Source organism: Macrotis lagotis, chromosome 4, assembly GCF_037893015.1.
Source record: "Macrotis lagotis isolate mMagLag1 chromosome 4, bilby.v1.9.chrom.fasta, whole genome shotgun sequence".
Classification (NCBI taxonomy): Eukaryota; Metazoa; Chordata; class Mammalia; order Peramelemorphia; family Peramelidae; genus Macrotis; species Macrotis lagotis.
In genome coordinates this window covers 220,789,353-220,811,360 of record NC_133661.1, presented here as the reverse complement: position 1 = coordinate 220,811,360, position 22,008 = coordinate 220,789,353, and the positions used below count along the sequence as shown (strand labels likewise).

Below are 22,008 nucleotides of genomic sequence, written 5' to 3'. Positions count from 1 at the left end.
TTTAAGAGAATTATGTTCTTTTTTTGCATTTGCCCAATTGAAGATCTGAGAAAAGTATTCTCATTTTGTATTTGTCCAATTGAGGATCTGAGAGATTTATTCTCCTTTTGTATTTGTCTAATTGTATTTTCTAAGGATTAGTTTTCTTGTTGCAAGGTAATAATTGTCTCTCCCCAATTTTCCAGTTGATTTTTAAACTCCTTCCTTATTTCTTCAAGGAAGTCTTTCTGTGCTGGTGACCAGATCATAATCTCCTCTGAGGTTCTCGGTTTTTCTGAATTAGGGTCTTTCCCTTCCAAGAATTATTCTATGGATACACCTTTCTGCTGACCCTTCTTCATTTTGCTAAGACCTTGAGTTGGGGAGGGGCTGGTTCACATGGGCTTGGGATCAATAGAGGCTTTAGTCACTGAGTGCAATTTCTCTGGATGGCCAGTAGGAGGTGCTGGTTGCTTTCTCTGGAGTGTCTGTGACCTTGATTGAGTCCTTCTCCCTTAGGTTGAAAGGAAGAGCTGGAGCTAATGAATCCTTTTGCCTTCAATGAATGGTGGGCTTTGGCCTAGCTTGAGGTGTTTCTTCTCCCTATTGTCAGCTGGGCTGGTTCTTCTGCTCACATACCTGTGCCTGAGGCAGAAGTAGTCTGCAATCATTTGTTCCTGGAAGAGGCCTCAGCCATAATGGAGGCTTGGACTCAGAGTTCCTCAGACCAGAGGAGCCCAGGGATGGTGTGTCTGCAGCTCTCCTGCACCTGAACTCTCCCCCCAGCCCTGTCGGCAAGCTCCAGAGGGACAACACCAACACTAGTGCCTCTGCTCCCTAGTTGACTCAAGCCCCTGCAGTCTAGTCCCACTGCTGATCCAACAGGTCTGGCTCTTGGGCTCTCAGACTCCCAGGCTCCAATTCAGCCTCTAATCTCGCTGATTCAGGGCTGATCGGCGGCTGATCCACCGAGACTCACCCACCCAAATTCGTCCAGTTCTGCTGAGGGAGACAAATTTTGAGATAGATGTTCTTTCTCCTGGCTTTTCTTTCTTGGTTTTGTGAGTCAGATTTCTGTTAAGATGTTTGTTTCATATGATAGATGGGGAAAGATCACAAGACTTTAGAACTGTGCCTGTCTTCTCTCCACCATCTTGGCCAGAAGGCTTTCTGGTAAGTGAATTTCTAGAAGAAAATAGGAGAGAAAGGGGAAGAGAGAGGGGGGAGGGAGCGAGGTGTAAAGGAGGGAAGATCATGCAAGAGGACAGTCAGATGCAAAACACTTTTGAGGAGGGACAGGATGAAAGGAGAGAAAGAGTAGTATAAATGAAGTAGGAGAAATAGGATGGAGGGAAATACAGCTAGCAATAGCAGCTATGGGAAAAATTATTGAAGCAAGTTTCTTTGAAGAAGACCTCATTTCTCAAAAAACCCAGCATTCCCCAATTGCTAAATGATCAAGAAATATGAACAGCTTTCTGATGAGGTTTTCAATGCAATATACTTAAGAATTGTTTTAAAATATCCTGACTATTAATACCTGAAATGCAGGTTAGAACAATTCTGAGGTACTATCTTACCCTACTTGATTGGCTAATAGGAAAGAGGGAGAAAATGAAAAATGTTGGAAAGTATGTAGGGAAATTAAGATATTGATGTACCTTTGAAAGAGTTGTGAAATGATTCAACAATTCTATAGAGCAATTTGTAACTATGTGCAAAGGACTAAAAAAACCATGCCTACTCTTTGGCCTAGTAATGTTACTGCTAACACTATATTCCAGAAGAGATAAAATATGGGAAGAAAAGAATCTATATGTGTAAGGAATATTTATAGCAGCCCTTTTCTAATAGCAGGGTCCTAGAGATTGAGGAAATGCCCAGGGACTGGGGAACAGCTAACAAATTGTGGGTGTGATTAAGGTGAAATACTGTTCTGTTATGAGAAATGATGAACCAGATGCTCTCAGTAAAAATCTTAGATGAGCAAATGCGTTAGGAAGTGCACCTTATACAAAGTAACAGTAATATTACAGGATAATAAATTGAATGACCTACCTTTTCTGAGCAATGCTGTGACCCAAGAAAACTCTGAAGGACTTGTGATAAATAATGTTATCAATCTCAAAGACAAAGTTGATGGTTTCTGAATAAAGACTGAAGCATGCTTTATTTTATTTTATTTTTCCCTGAGGTTTTACTTTTTGTGGGAGAAAATTATGTTTATTTTTTCAAGATGACTATTACAGTAATGTTTTTAAGGACTACACAGGTTTTTCCCTTTTTACCTTATTTATTTATTTATTTTTGAATTTTACAATATTTCCCCCCCTACTCTTGCTTCCCTCCCCCCACTCTCCACATAAGACAGTCTGATAGTCTTCACATTGTTTCCATGCTTTACAATGATCAAAATTGAATGTGTTGAGAAAGAAATCATATCCTTAAAGATAAAATAAAATATAGGAGATAGCAATATTACATAATAAGATAACTTTTTAAATTAAAGGTAATAGACTTTGGTCTTTGTTCAAACTCCATAATTCTTTCACTGAATACAGATGGTATTCCCCATCACAGATACCCCAAAATTGTCCCTGATTGTTGCACTGATGAAATGAGCAAGTCCATTAAGACTGATCATTAACCCTATGTTGCTGTTATGGTGTACAATGTTCTTCTGGTTCTGTGAATCCCACTCAACATCAGTTCATGCAAATCCTTCCAGGCTTCTCTGAATTCCCATCCCTCCTTATTTCTAAAAGAATTACTTCCATATCATACATATACCACAATTTGCTCATCCATTTCCCCAATTGATGGACATTTCCTCAATTTCCAATTTTTTGCCAGCAAAAACAGAGCTGCTATGAATATTTTTGTACAAGTGATGTTTTAACTCTTTTTTGAGATCTCTTCAGGATATAGATCCAGTAGTGGTATTGCTTGATCAAAGGGTATGTATATTTTTATCGCCCTTTGGGAATAATTCCAAATTGGTCTCCAGAAAGGTTGGATGAGTTCACAGCTCTACCAACAATGCCTTAATGTCCCATATTTTCCATATCCTTTCACACATTGATCATTGTCCTTTCTGGTCATATTGACCATCTGAGAGGTGGGACATGGTACCTCTGAGATGCTTTACTTTGCATTTCACTAATAATTAGTGATTTAGAGCAATTTTTCATATGACTATGGATTGCTTTGATTTCCTCATCTGTAAATTACCTCTTATCCTTTGACTATTTGTCAATTGGGGGATGTTTTTTCTAAACAAATTTGACAGTTCTCTATATATTTTAGAAATGAGTCATTTGTCAGAAATACTAGTTGTAAAAATTGTTTTCCAATTTGCTACATTTCTTTTGATCTTGATTACAGTGGTTTTTGTCTGTGCAAAAGCTTTTTAATTTAATGTAATCAGAATTATCTATTACATGATCTCGTAGTTGGCTTATAACATTGTCTTTATGTCTAGATCCTGTACAAATTTTGATCTTATCTTGGTATAGGGTGTCAGATGTTGGTCTAACTCAAGTTTCTTCCATACTAACTTCTAATTTTCCCAACAGTTTTTTATCAAAGAGACAGTGTTTATTCTAGAAACTGGACTCTTTGGGTTTATCAAACAGGAAATTAATGTAATCATTTCCTCTTATCTCTTTTGCACCTAGTCTGTTCCACTGATCCACGACTCTATTTCTTTTCTTTTCTTTTCTTTTCTTTTCTTTTCTTTTCTTTTCTTTTCTTTTCTTTTCTTTTCTTTTCTTTTCTTTTCTTTTCTTTTCTTTTCTTTTCTTTTCTTTTTTGGTTTTTGCAAGGGAAATGGGGTTAAGGAGCTTGCCCAAGGCCACACAGCTAGGTAATTATTAAGTGTGTGAGGCCAGATTTGAACTCAGGTACTCCTGACTCTGGGGCCGGTGTTCTATCCACTGCACCATCTAGCTGCCCCCACCACTCTATTTCTTAGCCAATACCAGACAGTTTTGAGGACTTACACTCTAAAATATAATTTTAGATCTGGTAAAGCTAAACTTCCTTCTTTTATACTTTTATTCATTGAATCCATGGAAATTCTTGACTTTTTAATTTCTCCTTATGAATTTATTAATAATTTTTTCCTGGCTCATTAATTCTTTGGAATTTTCATTGGTAGGGCACTAAAAAAGTAGTTTGATTTAGGCAGAATTGTCACTTTTATTATGTTAGCCCAGCCTATCCATGAGCAGTTGATATTTTGTCCAGTTATTTAAATCAGGTTTTATTTGTGTGAGAAGTGTTTTGTAGTTGTTTTTATGGAGTTTCTGAGTCTACCTGGGTAGGTAGACTCCCAAGTATTTTATACTGTCTGAAGTTACTTTGAATGAGATTTCTCTTTCTAGCTCTTTCTGTTGTATCTTGCCAGTAAGGTGTAGATAAGCTGAGGATTTATGAGGGTTTATTTTATATCCTGTGACTTTGCCAAAGTTGCTAATTGTTTCTAGTAATTTTTAAATGATTTTTTAGGATTCTCTAGGTATACCACCATGTCATCTGCAAAGAGTGAGAGTTTTGCTTCTTCCCAATTCCAATTTCTTCAATTTCTTTTTCTTCTTTTATTGCTGAAGCTAACATTTCTAACACAATATTGAATAGTAGTAGAGATAATGGACATCCTTGTTTCATACCTGATATTGGAAATGCCTCTAGCTCATCCCCACTGCATTTAATGCTTGTTGGTGGTTTCAGATAGATACTGCTAAACATTCTAAAAAACAATATATTTATTTGTGTGCTCTCTAGTGTTTAGGTTTTTTTTTTTAGGTTTTTGCAAGGCAAATGGGGTTAAGTGGCTTGCCCAAGGCCACACAGCTAGACATTTATTAAGTGTATGAAACCGGATTTGAACCCAGGTACTCCTGACTCCAGGGCTGGTGCTTTATCCACTGAGCCACCTAGCCACCCCCTAGTGTTTAGGTTTTATTAGGAATGGGTGCTGAATTTTGTCAAAGGTTTTTTAAGCATCTACAGAGATGATCATATAATTTCTGATAGGTTTGGTATTGATTTAGTTAATTATATTAACAGTTTTCCTAATACTGAACCAACCCAGCATTACTGGGAAAAATCCTGCTTGGTCATAGTGTATTATCCTAGTGATAACTTGCTGTAATGGCTTTGCTAAGATTTTATTTAAGATTTTTTGCATCTATATTCATTAGGGAGGCAGGTCTATAATTTTCTTTCTCTGTTTTGAAACTTCCTGATTTATGTATCAGTACCATATTGGTGTCAAAGAAAGAGTTAGGCAGAGTTCTATCTTCACCTATTTTTCCAAAGAGTTTATATAGAATTGGAATCAATTGTTCCTTAAATGTTTGATAGAATTCACTTGTGAATCCAACTGGCCCTGGAGATTTTTTCTTAGGGAGTTCAATGATGGATTGTTGAATTTCTTTTTCTGTGATTGGGCTGTTTAGGTATTTAATTTCCTCTTCATTTAACATGGGCAATTTATATTTTTGTAAATATTCATTCATTTCACTTAGATAATCACATTTATTAGTATACAGTGGAGAAAAATAATTGTGAATTATTACTTTAATTTCTTCCTCTTTGGTGGTGAGTTCATCTTTTTTATTTATGATACTTAGCAATTTATTTTCTTCTTTCTTTTTTTAAATCAAATTAACCAAAGGTTTATCAGTTTTATTGATTTTTTCATAAAACCAACTCTTGGTTTCATTTATTAATTCTATAGTTTTCTTGCTTTCAGTTTTCTTAATTTCTCCTTTGATTATTAGAATTTCTAATTTGATATTTTAGTTGGGGATTTTTAATTTGTTCTTTCTCTAATTTTAGTTGCATGTTTAGTTCATTGATTTCCTCTTTCTCTTATTTATTTATGCATGCATTTAAAGATATAATATCTCTTCTGAGAACTGCCTTGGCTGTTTTCCATTATTTTTTTTGTATGCTGTTCCATTATTGTCATTATCTAGGATGAAATGATTAATTCTTTCTATAATTTGTTGTTTGATCCACTCATTCTTTAAATTGAGGTTATTTAGTTTCCAATTAGTTTTAGGTCTATCTCTCCATGGTCCATTATTGTATGTGACTTTTATTGCATTATGATCTGAGAAGGACTGGCCATTTCTGTCTTTGTATATTTGATAATAATGTTTTTATGCCCTAGTACATGATCAATTTTTGTGTAACTTCCATGTACTGCAGGGGGAAAAAAAGTTTATTCCTTTTTATCCCCACTCAATTTCCTCCAAAGATCTATGTCTATATTTTATAACATTCTACTTATCACCTTAACTTCCTTCTTGCTTATTTTATGGTTATATTTATCTAAATCTGAGAATGGGAGGTTGAGGTCTCCCACCAGTAGAGTTTTGCTGTCTATGTCTTCCTGTAACTCACTCAACTTCTCTTCTAAGAATTTGGATGCTATGCCACTTGGTGCATACATATTTATTATTGAAATTGCTTCATTGACTAGGGTACCTTTTAGGAGTATATAATTTTCTTACTTATCTCTTTTAATGAGATCTTTTTTTTTTTGCAGCTGCTTTGAGATAAGGATTGCTACCCTTGCTTTTTTTCACTTCTCTGAAGCAAAATATATTTAGCTCCAACCTTTTACCTTTACTCTATATGTGTCTCTCTCTGCTTCAAATGAGTTTCTTGTAAGCAGTATATTGTAGGATTTTGATTTTTAATCCACTCTGCTATTTGCTTACATTTTATGGGAAAGTTCAACCTATTCACATTCAAAATTATAATTACTAACTTTATTGCCCTCCATACTATCTTCCCTCTGTTTTTATTTTCCCCTTTTTTCATTTTATCCATATTATCTAGTATTTTGTTTCTGAATACCACCACCTTCAATGTGTTTGTCCCCTTATACTCAACCCCCCTTTCTTTCCCCTTTCTCTTTGCCCCTTCTTCCTTCTCTTTCTTCTGTTACTTCTTCTTTTTTCCCTCCCCCCTCTCCCTTTCCCCTTTTAATACTTGAAAGGTAAGATAAGTTTCTTAACTGAGTGTGTGTGTATGTGTGTATGTGTGTGTGTGTGTGTGTGTGTGTGTGTATAAGGTAACTTTAATCCAAGTCTAATGAAAGTAAGATTCAGGCAGTTCTCACTCCTCCTTCCTTTCCCTCTATTGCAATAGGTCCTTTGTACCTTTTTATGTAATGTGATTTACCCCATTCAATCTCTTCCATCCTCCTGTGTTTTTACTGTCCCTTCCCTTTTTAAGGAGATATTATTTTTAAATGATTCTATCAGTTTGATGGATAAGTCATGATTGTCCATCACTTCTGGCTAGGTATATTCTCTCTAGTAGAGTTACAATTCTCAAGAGTTGTGAGAATCCTTCTCCTAGGTGGGTATATAGCTAGTTTCATCTTATTCGATAGCAATTTTTTTTCTTTTTCCCTTTTCTTAACCTTTTCATGTATCTCTTGAGTCTCCACTACCGACTAGCCATAAAATAAACAAGAAAGAAGTTAAGGAGGTAAATAATTTTCTATTTAGCTCTGGCCTTTTCATCAGGAAAAGTTGGAAGTCTCCTATTTCATTAAATGTTCATCTTTTTCCCTAAAAGAGAAGGCTCAGTTTTGCCAAGGAGTGGATTTTTGGCTGCATTCCAAGGTCCCTTGCTCTTCAGAATATCACATTCCTGTCCCTTCAATTTCTTAATGTTGACTCAGCCAGGTCCTGTGTAATTTTATCGTGGCTCATTGGTATCTAATTTTTTTCTTTCTGGCCGCATTCAGGATTTTCTCTTTTATCTGATAGTTCTGGAATTTGACCATAATATTCCTTGGTGTTTTCATTTGGGGTTCCCTTTCAGGAGGGGGTCAATGTATCCTTTCAGTAACTATTTTTCCCTCTGGTTCCATGATGTCAGGGAAATTTTCCATCTCTAAATCCTGTAATATTGAGTCCAGACTTTTTTTTCTCTTCAATGTTTTCTGGAAGCCCAATGATTCTTAAGTTGTCTCTTCTGGATCTATTCTCAAGGACAGTTGTTTTGCAGGATGAGGTATTTTACATTTTCTTCTATTTTTTTTAATTTTTAGGTTTTGTTTAAAAGACTCTTGTTGTCTCATAAAATCATTAGTTTCCACAAATTCCATTCCTTTTTTGAGAAGAATTTTCTTCATTTACCTTTTTCAACTCCTTTTCCAATTGGTCAATTCTATTTTTGAAGGAGCTTTCCATTTGCCCAATTGAGGCTTTGAGAGAATTATTTCCTTTTTTGCATTTGCTCAGTTGAGGAATTGAGAGACTATTTTCTTTTTGCATTTGTCCAATTGTATTTTCTAGTAATTTGTTTTCATGTTGCAATGTATTAATTTTCTATTGAGTTTCTTTTCCCAGTGTTTCCAATTGATTTTTAAACTCCTTCCTGATCTCTTCTAAGAAGTATTTCTGGGCTGGAGACCAAGTAATATTCTCCTAAGAAGTTCTAGCTCTCTCTGAGTTAAGGTCTTTGTCTTCAAAGTAGCTTTCATTGGACCCCCTTTCCTATGGCCTTTCTTCATTTTCTTAAGATCTTCTGTTGGGGGAGGGGCTGTTTCTCAGATCTTTGGTTTTGAAAGCCCTATAGGCTTTCCCCACTGGATTTAGTAACTCTAACTGGGCCAGTCAGTAGGGGGTGCTAGAGGCTTTCTCTGGAATGTCTGTAAGCTTGATTTGTGGTTCATTACCTAATCCTGGGGTGTGGGGTGAAGGGAACAGCAGGGTCTGAATTATCCTTGACCATTGTGGGCTGGGCCCTTGGGATATTTAGTTAATCTCAGTACTGAGAGAGATCTGCTACCCACACCTGAGCCTGGTGGGGTGTCGAGGTTGTTATAGTGTTTGTTGTAGGAAGAGTCCCTTTGTCTAAAAGAGATGGGGGGAGGGACTCAATTGGACACAAGGGGACTCTACTGAAAATACAAGGCTTGGGGCCCTGGTCTTCCAGGCTGGTGGAGCTGGCTAGATTGATGTCTAGCTCCCCTGCCCACTGTGCTGCTCTCTTGCCTGCTCACAAAACTGAAGCTTCCAAGACTTCTCTGCATTCCCCTGAGACAGACCTTGTTGGTAGATGTTCTTCTTTGCTCCTTCTGGATTTTGTGGATTTGAATTCTGTTAAGAGGCTTAATTCATATTAATTCTGAGGGGAAACCAGGAGACGTTAGCACAGTGCCTATATTCTCTCTGCCATGTTGGCCAGAAGTCATGACTACACACTTTTAACCTACACCAAATAACTTTCTTTCTCAATGAAGGGAAGAAGAAATGAAGGGAGAGAATTCAGAACACAAGGTTTTGAGAGTAAATGTTGAAATTTGTTTTTGTTGCTGGGGGGAAGGGGAATTAAAAGTTTTTTTAAAAGGAAAGAATGAACAAAATATAAAAATAAAACAGTGAACCCCCCAAAAAAATCTTCCTTCAATAAGCCTTTGGAAGATACCCTCCAGTCTTTTGTGATTTTGTGCAAAAATAAGGAAAGAATTAATGGGGAGGTAAGCTGAGATCTTTGTATAGCCCATCATGAAAACAAATTATCCTAAATACAATGCATTTATTTGATTTAGGATACACTTTGGCAAACTTTGCTAAATATGCATAATACAAGGATCATCCAGAGTTGCCTTTTTAACTTCTTCATGATCATATGGAACCTTTAGGGCTATGCTGTTACCTAGTGTTTTTGTTATAACTTGATAAATTTTGAAGAATATGTGGTTGTCCTCACATCCTGTAACAGTGGTATGGGTCAGGGAGTAGGGGTAGAATGTTGCATCAGATAACAGAAGAGAAAAATTCTGGCTTGGTTCTTTTTGCTATAACTTTACAATTTGGGAATTAGAGCACTCTGTACCAGGAGTTCATGATCTTTTCCGTGTCATCTAACCTTTTGGAAGTCTAATGAAATCTATGGGACCCACAGAATAACATTTTTATATACATAAAATAAAATCCATTGGAAGATTACCAAAGAAACTAACTAACTAACTAACTAAATAACTATATATATATATATATATATATATATATATATATATATAATCTTCAATTTCCAACTTTTTACCACTATAAACCTTTTTGCAGATGTAGTGAATTTATTTTTAAAGTGGTAAAATGTTGGAAATTGAAGAGAAGTCCATCAATTGGGGAATGGCTGAATAAGCTGTGGTATATAAATGTGATGTAATACTGTTGCACAATAAGAAAAGATGAATAAGAAGATTTCAGACTTTTATGAACTGATGAAAACAGAAAAAGGCAGAACCAGTAAATCAATGTACATAGTGACAGCAACACTGGATGATGATGGTGTGAAAGAGCCATCTCTTCTCAGCAACACAATGAATTATCCAAGACAAATACAAGGGACTCAGAAAGGAAAATGCTATCTATATTCAGGTAAAGAATGATGAACTCTGAATTCAGGTCAAAGCATATATTTTCAATTATGTTTTCTTGCTCATGGTTATTTTTCCTTTTGATTTATTTTTCTTCTACGTCAGAAAATAAAAAGGAAATATATTATACATGATAGCATATGTTTAAACTATATCAAATTGCTTGCCATTTTCAGAAGAGGAGAGGAGAAGAAGAGACAGAAAAATTTGCAACTCAAAATCTTGCGATTATGAATGTAAAATTTTTCATAATATGTAACTGGGGGGGTAAAATATTATTTTTTTAAAAAAAGTTAACAAGCACCAAACTATGAACATCTGCTACATTCTCTATGAAAAAAGATGGGAGGAGGATGGGGAAGGAAATGACCTGTTCTTTTATCTCATAGTCCATCAATTTTCCCTAAACATGCATGAATTTAACTAAATGAGCTTATACTTTGAATCCTGACTACCTCTTCCCCTTTTTCACTTCTTTCCCTGAGTACAAACAAACAAAACAAAAAAAGCACTTGTATATAGACAGTCTCCTGCATTTGAGAGGTCCAGAATTTCAACAAGTAGAACAGACTGGTTAGTACAGAAAGTGTCTATTTTGGAGAGGATTCGAATCTTCTAGTACCTGTTCCATTAATTATCACTCCTCCTCTTTGCAACTTTTACCTTTTCATACATTGACCCCTAAAATGGACCATGGCAGAAGTGTCCCCAGACTGGCTGTATTGCCAACAGAAAGGAAACAGAAATTATTTGAACCACTGTTCAAGCCAAGGTCAAATGCAAAATTAGCTGTTGTGAAAAGTATGTTCTGATGAAGTTTAAATCAGTTTCCCAGTTTTTTGCAATAATCTAATGAAGTTAACTAGATTTTACTTATTTTCTATGCCATTGGAATTGTTCTATGTTTATCATTCCTTTTTTTGTTCAAGACTAAATGCTATTCATTGACTTTATTCCTCCCAACCCCAGTCTTTTGAGAGAAAACCTAGATGTGAGCAATAAGTTATAAATAGAACAGCAAATAAGGTGCCAGGGTTAGAGGTTTAATAAGTCAATGATCAAGAAGGCTATTGATTCATCAGGATAACTGGGATCAAAAGAGATAATATTTGTAAAGTCCATAAGGATAGTGTCTGGCCCATAGTAGGCATTTAATAAATATTTGTTCCTTTCACCTTCCTCATTAGAGGTCAGGGTCCTAGAATAAAACCTGATAGGAACCACATTCTAACTGTATATAGAATGAGGACTATACACTACACCAAATTGAATAGGAGATAGAAAGAAAGGCTTGGTCCAGACTAGGAATTTCAGTAACATGAGAAACTCCTTCAAGCTAAGCAATTCATCTGCAACTCACAGTCATTCAGAATTGTGTGGGACACTGAGAAGTTGACTGATTTGCACACAGTCACATGGTTTTAACATATTAGTCAGTACTTGAACCCAGCTCTTCTTAGCAATCTACTCCTTGATGCCTCTCAAATTTAGTCATTTACAATTGACTGAATACAATGTTTCTGCTCATTTCTTTGAAAAGCTGAATAGATGTGTAAACTTTCTTCTGGGAGGTAGCCTCTTTTCAATGAGAAAATCAGTTTCCATTTCTATTATTTTATCTTACAATACTTTTTCTGACAATGCAATCCACTGAAATGTGAGGACAGCTAATATAGACCTTAAAAATGTACACAAAATCAGCATTGTACAAACACAAATCCATTGAAATAATTTGGAATGAAAATGTCACATAAAAGCAAATTACTATTCTAAATTACTGTGTAACCTTTGTTATTTTCTCTTTGCATATCCCTGGGTTTTAGAGTCTGATTTCGACAATCTGCAACCAGAATGCTTATAAATCTGTTAATCTAAAGACAAAAGACTTTACACTGTGGAATTTGTTTTATATTTCCTTATATTGATAGTTTGCAAAGTTGTAATCCCAGTGATGTTTGTCCTTCCCCCAAAGTCATTGCTTTATTTAATTCAATCAAAGATTCATTAAAATAGATGGATTCAAAGAATGAAAAGCAGAAAACTTTGCACTCATATATGTATATATACATATATTTAAGTTTTTCAAAACCCTTTCTGTCAGGGCAGCTAGGTGGCACAGTGGATAGAGCACTGGTCATGGAGTCCAGAGTACCTGAGTTCAAATCCAGCCTCAGACACTTAATAATAATTACCTAGCTGTGCGGCCTTGGATAAGCCACTTAACCCATTGCCTTGCAAAAAAAAAAAACTTTTCTGTTACCATTGTCCACTATTTCTTTCTTCTCAGCAATCTCTGAGAGAGAGAGGTAGACCCTCTCCTTTACTCTCCAAATTTAACACTTGCTACTGTACTGTGACTTTGATCCTAGCCCTTTCTGATTCTTATTCTAGGAATCATTTCCTAACCTATTCTTTAGCATTTTTGATGTCCCTCACCTGCTAGCTTCATCCATTTGACCTTTAAACATGTTCAGGTAGCCATAAAAAAAATTATTTCACTAGGATGTGTACATTTGGTTGAGAAGCTAGTAAAGGGGACAGTCAATTATGGAGGGTGGTATGGGAAGTTAGAGACAAGTAAGGAAGGAAAGCATAGCTTCCTAGATTTAATCTCTACAATAAAACCCTATTTGCCCTTCATTAATTCTAAAACGTAAAAATAAAATAATTAGGGGTGGCTAGGTGGCACAGTGGATAAAGCACCAGTCTTGAAGTCAGGAGTACCTGGGTTCAAATCCGGTCTCAGATGAAGTTAACAATTACCTAGCTGTGTGGACTTGGGCAAGCCACTTAATCCCATTTGCCTTGCAACAACCAAATAAATAAATAAATAAATAAACAAATAAACAAATAAATAAATAAGATAGACAGATAGATAAATAAATGAATGAATGAATGAATGGATGAATGAATAAATAAATAAATGAATGAAAGAATTAAAATCTACTCTTTCCATTTGCCAACAAACTTCTAATCACCAAAAACAGTATTTGAGTACTCTTTGTTCTTGACATCTTTGTAACTTTTGAATCTTTCAGCTTCCAAGACATTTCACTCTCCTAATTTTATTCCTAACTTTAACTATTCCCCTTAGAATGCTATAGAATTAGGCATATCTGAACATGTTTTCATTTGCTTCATAGTTTTGTTGATATTGTACTCAAAAGTTTTATATACCATCAATAAAAAAACACAAGTTCACCAAAGTTAAAAAAAGAGCTTAAATGAAAAGACAAAAAAGCAGAATTGTGTTGATAAATGTTTAACAACTGGATTTCTAGAAAAAAATAAAGGATTAGGAAAATACTTTGTTTAATCTATGTTATTAACATTTTCTCCATCTTAAATCCTGGCAAATCAACAAAAAAAAATGTAAAGCCCTGATTTGTGGCATTTGTTGATTTCCAAGATGTAATATTCACCCCCCAAATTTAACAATCATCCAGAGAGCCCAATGGACCTAAACCCAGAATACCTATGTGAAATCAAATCATGTACAGTTTATTTTACAATGCTAGTGTTGACCTCAATGAAATAACTAGAAGAAGCACTGCTGTTTTTTCTTTCTGTACTTTTAAAATTTTTTCTACAGTTATTTTTGTGCTGATAATCAATATACAGTTCTAATTCTATTGTCTTAATCCTGCATCACTTTATACTTTCATACTTTATAATATTTATGAAACACTAATATTCTTTATTTATATACCACAGTTAATATACTTGTTCTCAAACTTTGAGTTCTACAGTTTATTCCATGGTTTAGGGTTTATTTGTTGGTTGGTTTGGATTTTTTTTGTTTTATTTTGCAATTGCAATTAAAGCTACTGTGAATAATTTTCTACAGATACTGTTTTCTCATTTAATAATACCCTTAAATTATACTCCTATTAGGTCAAGTGATAACATATTGCCATATTTCTGTCCAAAGATTGTACTGGTTCACAGTCCCTCAGATAATGTAACAGTATACCCTGTATGCCAACACTAAACATTTTTGTTTTTAATCATGGCTGTTAATTTCATTGGTCTAATGTGGACTTCTGAGTTCCTTGGCAACTTCATTCAAGTCATATCCTTACTGACACTGAACTTTTAAAATCTGGACTTTAGAAAAAGGGGGCAGCTCTAGATCTCACCAAAATATGGGTTATCAACAATAATTTTCTTAATAGTCAAATATCTCTCACCTCTATTTTAAAAAAAAAGAGTTCAGTAAAACAAGTACTTTTCTAAAAATAAGTAGTCTGTAATGTAGAGTGCTGAAAGAAATAATGTTCAATTAAGTAAGTCTGGAAATATAGGTTGGTACCAAACATTGAAAGTTTTCAAAGAGCAAAATGAGAGTTTTGCATTTTATCTTAGAGGCAATAGAAAGCCACCAAAGATGACTTCTCAACATGTAACACATTAATAAGACTTCTGTCCATTACAAATATTCTGAAGAAAAGGAAAGGAAGGCATGCTGGTCTAGAGCTTGTCGGCATTCATTAGGCTCTCTCCTAATTCTATGACAATAAAGAAGAAATGAATGTTAGTTGCAAACTTTCCCACATTTATTACATTTGTGATGTTTTCTCAATGATGAATTCTCTGACAGTCAGGAAGGCTTGTGTTCTGACTAAAGCTCTTCTCAGATTCATTTTATTTATAGGGTTCTACAATTACAGAATTTCAGGTATCTGGGATGGTGCCTTGGCAAAAAAAAAAAACTTTTTTATTGTTAATGTTTAGTTTCTCTTGATTATGAACTTTTTGAGGTGCAATAAGAACTGAAAGAATCTTCATGGACTTCTGGCCAAGATGGTGGAGAGAAGACAGGAACAGTTCTAAAGTCTCCACATCTTTCCCCATCTATCACATGAAATAAACTTCTTAACAGAAATCCAACCCACAAAACACAGAAAGAAAAGCCAGGAGAAAGAACATTTACCTCAGAATTTGTCTCCCTCAGCAGCACTAGACGATTTCAGGTGGGTGAGTCTGGGCGGATCAGCCACGGATCAGCCCCGGATCAGCAAGATTAGAGGCTGAATTGGAGCCTGGGAGTCTGCGAGTCCAAGAGCCAGACTTGTTGGATCAGCAGTGGGACTAGACTGCAGGGGCTTGAGTCAACTAGGGAGCAGAGGCACTAGTGTTGGTGTTGTCCCTCTGGAGCTTGCCGACAGGGCTGGGGGGAGAGTTCAGGTGCAGGAGAGCTGCAGACACACCATCCCTGGGCTCCTCTGGTCTGAGGAACTCTGAGTCCAAGCCTCCATTATGGCTGAGGCCTCTTCCAGGAACAAATGATTGCAGACTACTTCTGCCTCGGGCACAGGTGTGTGAGCAGAAGAACCAGCCCAGCTGACAATAGGGAGAGGAAACACCTCAAGCCAGGCCAAAGCCCACCATTCATTGAAGGCAAAAGGATTCATTAGCTCCAACTCTTCCTTTCAACCTAAGGGACAAGGACTCAATCAAGGTCACAGACACTCCAGAGAAAGCAATCAGCACCTCCTACTGGCCATCCAGAGAAATTGCACTCAGTGAGTAAAGCTTCTATTGATCCCAAGCCCCTGTAAACCAGCCCCTCCCCAACTCAAGGTCTTAGCAAAATGAAGAAGGGTCAGCAGAAAGGTGTATCCATAGAATAATTCTTGGAAGGGAAAGACCCTAATTCAGAAAGACTGAGAACCTCAGAGGAGAATATGATCTGGTCACCAACACAGAAAGACTTCCTTGAAGAAATAAGGAAGGAGTTTAAAAATCAACTGGAAAATTAGGGAGAGACAATTTTTACCTTACAACAAGAAAACTAATCCTTAGAAAATACAATTAGACAAATACAAAAGGAGAATAAATCTCTCAGATCATGAATTGTACAGATACAAAATGAGAAAAAATCTCTTACATCATCAATTAGACAAATACAAAATGCGAATAATTCTCTCAGATCTTCAATCGGGCAAAAGCAAAAAGAAAATGATTCTCTCAAAACCTCAACTGGGCAAATGGAAAGCTCTCTCAAAAGTAGAATTGACCAGTTGGAAAAGGAGTTGAAAAAGGTTATTGAAGAAAATTCCTCCCCAAAAAAAGAATGGAGTCTGCAGAAACTAATGACTCCATGCAACAGCAAGAGGCAGTTAAACAAAATCAAAAAAATAGAAAAAAAGAAGAAAATGTAAAATAACTTATCAACAAAACCAGTGACCTCGACAATAGATCAAGGAGGGGCAACCTGAGAATTATTGGACTTCCTGGAAATGTTGAAGAGAAAAAAAAAAGCCTGGACTAAATATTACAGGATCTAGTGATGGAAAACTACCCTGATATGATGGAACCAGAGGGAAAAGTAGTTATTGAAAGAATACATCGATCCCGTCCAGAAAAAGATCCTAAAGTGTAAACACCAAGGAATGATGTGGCCAAATTCCAGTACTATCATATAAAAGAGAAAATCCTGCAAGCAGCCAGAAAGAAAAAATTTAAATATCAAGGAGCCAGAGTAAGGATCATGCAGGACCAGGATGCATCAACATTAAGGGATCAAAGGGCCTGGAACAAGATATTTCAAAGAGCAAGGGAGCTTGGAATGCAGCCAAGAATCCACTATCCCACAAAGCTAAGCCTGCTTTTCCAGGGAAAAAGATGGACATTTAACAAAATGGAAGAATTCCAAAAATTCCTGATGAAAAGATGAGACCTAAATAGAAAATTTGGACATCAAACATGAGGTTCAAGAGACACATGCAAAGGTAAAAAAAGGGGGGGGGAGAAAAACAAAAAAAACTGCTATCCAATAAGTTGAAACTGGCTACTATATCCCAGCATGGGGGAAAAGATTCTCATAAATCTTGAGAATTGTAACTCTAACAGAGAGAATATACCTAGCCAGAAATGATGGACATTCATGGTCTATCCATGAGACTGCTATCTAATAGGATGTAACTGGCTTTAACCCCACTTGAGAGAAAGACTCTAATAACTCTCAAGAATTTTAACTCTATTAGATAGAAGGCTAGAAGTGACAGATACTCAGAATTTTGTATAGCTCAGATAGAATGATCTAAAAAACACCACCTCCTCAAAAAGGGGGACAGGAAAGAGATGGGAGGCGGGAGGGGATTGAATGGGGTAAAGCTCATTACACTAAGAGATACAAAGTAACTCTGGTAATAGAGGGGAAGAAGGGAGCAGATGAGAAACACCTGAAACTTCTCATCAGACTTGGCTTTAAGTCAACCTACACATACTAATTTAAGTTATAAAACATCTAACCATTCAAGTATTAAAAGGGGAAAAGGGAAGGGGGGGGGGACAGATAAAGGGAAGGGGATTGGGGAAAAAGGGAAACTAACAAAAGGAAGGGAAGGGAAAAGGGAATATCGGAAAGGGGAAAGAAAGGGGATGGGTGATATAGGAGGGCAAACACATTGAAGGAGGTGGTATTCAGAAAAAAATACTGGGGAATATGGATAAATGGGGGGAAGGGGGGAAATACAAACAGAGGGAAGATAGCATGGAGGGCAATAAAGAATCAGAAACCATAATTTTGAATGTGAATGGGATGAACTCTCTATTAAAACATAAGCAAATAGCAGAGTGGATTAAAAACCAGAATCCTACAATATGCTGCTTACAAGAAACTCATTTGGAGCAAAGAGATACATTTAGAGTAAAGGTAAAAGGTTGGAGCAAAATATATTTTGCTTCAGCTGAAGTAAAAAAAGCAGGGGTAGCAATCCTTATCTCAGACAAAGCAGCAGCAAAAATAGATACCATTAAAAGATATAAGGAAGGAAACTTTATCCTCCCAAAAGGTACCATAAACAATAAAGTCATTTCAATACTGAATATATAAGCACCCAGTGGGATAGCTTCCAAATTCATAGAGGAGAAGCTGAAAAACTACAGGAAGACCTAGACAGCAAAAACTATCCTAGTGGGAGACCTCAACCTCCAGCTCTCAGATATAGATAAATCGAATCATGAAATAAACAAGAAAGACGTTAAGGAGATAAATAGATTGTTAGGAAAGCTTGATATTGTAGACTTATGGAGGAAATTGAATGGGGATAGAAAGGAATATACTTTTTTCTCTATAGTACAGGAAACATACAAAAATTGACCATGTACTAAGAAATAAAAACATAATGATCAACTGCAGAAAGGCAGAAATTGTGAATACATCTTTCTCAGATCACAATGCAATAAAAGTCATATGCAATATTGGGCCAAGGAGATATACACTCAGAACTAATTAGAAACTGAATAACCTCATTTTAAAGAATGAGTGGACCAGAAAACAAATTATAGAAAGAATTAACCATTTTATCCTAGATAATGATAACAATGAAACAACATACCAAATCCTATGGGATTCACTCAAAGCGGCTCTAAGGGGATATATTATATCTTTAAATGCTTACATGAATAAATTGGAGAAAGAGGAAATCAATGAACTAAACATGCAAGTAAAAGAATTAGAGAAGGAACAAATCAAAAATCCCCAATTAAATACCAAATTATAAATTCTAAAAATTAAAGGAGAAATTAATAAAATCAAAAGAAAAAAAACTATTGAATTAATAAATAAAACCAAAAGTTTGTTTTATGAAAAGAACCAATAAAATTGATAAGCCTCTGGTCAAACTGATTTAAAAAAAATAAAGAACACCAAATTGCTAGTATCAAAAATGAAAAAGGTGAACTCACCACCAATGAGGAGGAAATTAAATTAATAATTTGAAATTATTTTGCCCAACTCTATGCCAATAAAATTGATAATCTAAGTGAAATGGATGAATATTTACAAAAATATACATTATCCAGGTTAAATGAAGAAGAGATTAAATACCTAAACAACCCTATCTCAGAAAAAGAAATTCAACAAACCATCATTGAACTCCCTAAGAAAAGATCTTCAGGGCTTGATGGATTCACAAGCAAATTCTACCAAACATTTAAGGAACAATTGGTTCCAATTCTATATAAACTCTTTGCAAAAATAGGGAAAGATGGATGTCTGCCTAACTCTTTCTATGACACCAATATGGTGCTGTTACCTAAACCAGGAAGAGTTAAAACAGAGAAAGAAAATTATAGACCTATCTCCCTGATGAATATAGATGCAAAAATCTTAAATAAAATCATAGCAAAATGATTAGAACAAGTTATCACTAGGATAATAAATTATGATCAAGTAGGATTTATTCCAGGAATGCAGGGTTGGTTCAATGTTAGGAAAACTGTTATTATACTCAATTATATCAACAGCAAACCTATCAGAAATTAAATGATCATAACAATAGATACTGAAAAAGCTTTTTGACAAAATACAGCATCCATTCCTACTAAAAACACTAAAGAGTGTAGGAATAAATGTACTGTTCCTTAGAATAATTAGCAGTATCTATCTGAAACCATCAACAAGCATGATATTCAATGGGGAAAGGCTAGAGGCATTCCCAATAAGATCTGGGGTGAAATAAGGGTGCCCATTATCACCACTACTATTCAATATTGTATTAGAAATGTTAGCTTCAGCAATTAGAGAAGAAAAAGAAATTGAAGGAATTAGAATTGGGAAGGAAGAGACAAAACTCTCACTCTTTGCAGATGACATGATGGTCTACCTAGAGAATCCCAAGAAATCATCCAAAAAACTATTGGAAACAATTAGCAATTTTAGCAAAGTTGCAGGTTATAAAATAAACCCTCATAAATCCTCAACTTTTCTATATATGTCTAGCAAGATACAGCAGGAAGAGCTAGGAAGTGAAATCCCATTCAAAGTAATGTTAAATAATATAAAATACTTGGTAGTCTATTTGCCAAGACAGACTCAGAAACTTTTTGAAAACAATTATAAAACCCTTCTCACAGAAATTAAATCAGATTTAAATAACTGGGAAAAATGTCAACTGCTCATGAACAGGTAGAGCTAATATAATAAAAATAACAATTCTACCAAAACTAAACTGCTTATTTAGTGCCCTACCAATCAAAATTCCAAAAAAATTACTTTAATGAATTAGAAAAAAATTGTAAGTAAATTCATATGGAGAAATAAAAAAGTCAAGAATTTCCAGGAGCTTAATGAAAAAAAGTGCAAAAGAAGGTGGCTTAGCCCTACCTGATCTAAAATCATATTATAAAACATCAGTCATCAAAACTGTTTGGTATTGGCTAAGAAATAGAGTGGTGGACCAGTGGAATAGACTAGGTTTAAAAGCAGGAGGTGATTATAGTAATCTGCTGTTTGATAAACCCAAAGAGTTTAGTTATTGGGATAAAAACTCCCTCTTTGATAAAAGCTGCTGGGATAATTGCAAGTTAGTATGGAAGAAACTTAGATTAGACCAATACCTAACACCCTTTACCAAGATAAGATCCAAATGGGTACAGGACTTAGACATAAAAACAATACTATAAGTCAATTAGAAGATCAAGGACTAGTTTACCTGTCAGATCCAATGAAAGGGAAGCAGTTTATGACTAAGGAAGAGTTGGAGAACATCAACAAAAACCAATTACATGATTTTGATTACATTAAATTAAAGAGCTTTTGCTCAGATAAAACCACTGTAACCTAACCGGTGCAGACGGCCGACCACCGCTTCCTGAGCCAAGACGGCCGCCTGGTGGAGCGGCCCGAGCCCGCCACGGGCTACACACTCAAGTTCCCCTCCGGCAAGGTGGCTTTCCGCGACTGCCAGGGCCGCTACCTGGTACCGTCGGGCCCCAGTGGCACACTCAAGGCCGGCAAGGGCACCAAGGTGGGCAAGGACGAGCTCTTCGTGCTGGAGCAGAGCTGTCCCCAGGTGGTGCTGCGGGTGGGCAACCAGAGGAACGCCTCCACGCACCAGTGAATGGATCTCTCTGCCAATCAGGATGAAGAGAGTGATCAGGATACTTTCCAACTAGAGATCAATAGGGACACTAAGAAGTGTGCTTTCAGAACCCACACTGGCAAGTATTGGACCCTCACATCCAATGGTGGAATACAGTCTACTGCTTCAACCAAGAATGCCAGTTGCTACTCTGACATAGAATGGTGTGACAAGTGGATCACTCTGAAGGCTGCAAATGGGAAATATGCCACCGCAAAGAAAAGTATTACTATTAGCTTCATGCATGATGGGAAAGGGATAGACACCGCAGCTTAGGGGTTGCTAAGCTTTAAACTTGGGGATAGAAGCCTAGCCATTTATTAAATTTTCTGCTGGCTCAGTACCTAAACCCTTGGAGCTGCTACAGGTGCCTTAGAAGTAATGGGCTGAATACCTTTTGGTTGAAAAGAGCCAAGCTGACTTGTGTTTTAGTTTCCTTCTCTCATTTTCCAGGAATAATGGTTGAAATTGCAAAAAAGAAGGTAAAATTTCCATTTGTAGTTCTAAAATCTTGCTTGGCGAACTTTGCACAGTGGTGGTGGTTCGATCTTTTTTTTTTTAATGTGTTGCTTTTTTTTTTTTTCTTCCCCTTTATGTTATCTGCTGGAAACCTCTCTAACCTAACTGCACATATTTTGTTTTAATTGCTAGATGCCCAGTCCCAATTGTAGCTACTCCACTGCCCAGTGGCTGAAATGCTCTTGGGTATTCAATCCACCCTTATTTTCCCAGCCCCCCTCC

General features: G+C 36.0%; 1 pseudogene; it reads left to right on the top strand.

The window, feature by feature from the left end:
• Positions 1–1,524: 1,524 nt before the first annotated feature.
• Positions 1,525–21,543, top strand: LOC141522863 (fascin pseudogene; annotated as a pseudogene).
• Positions 21,544–22,008: the final 465 nt, after the last annotated feature.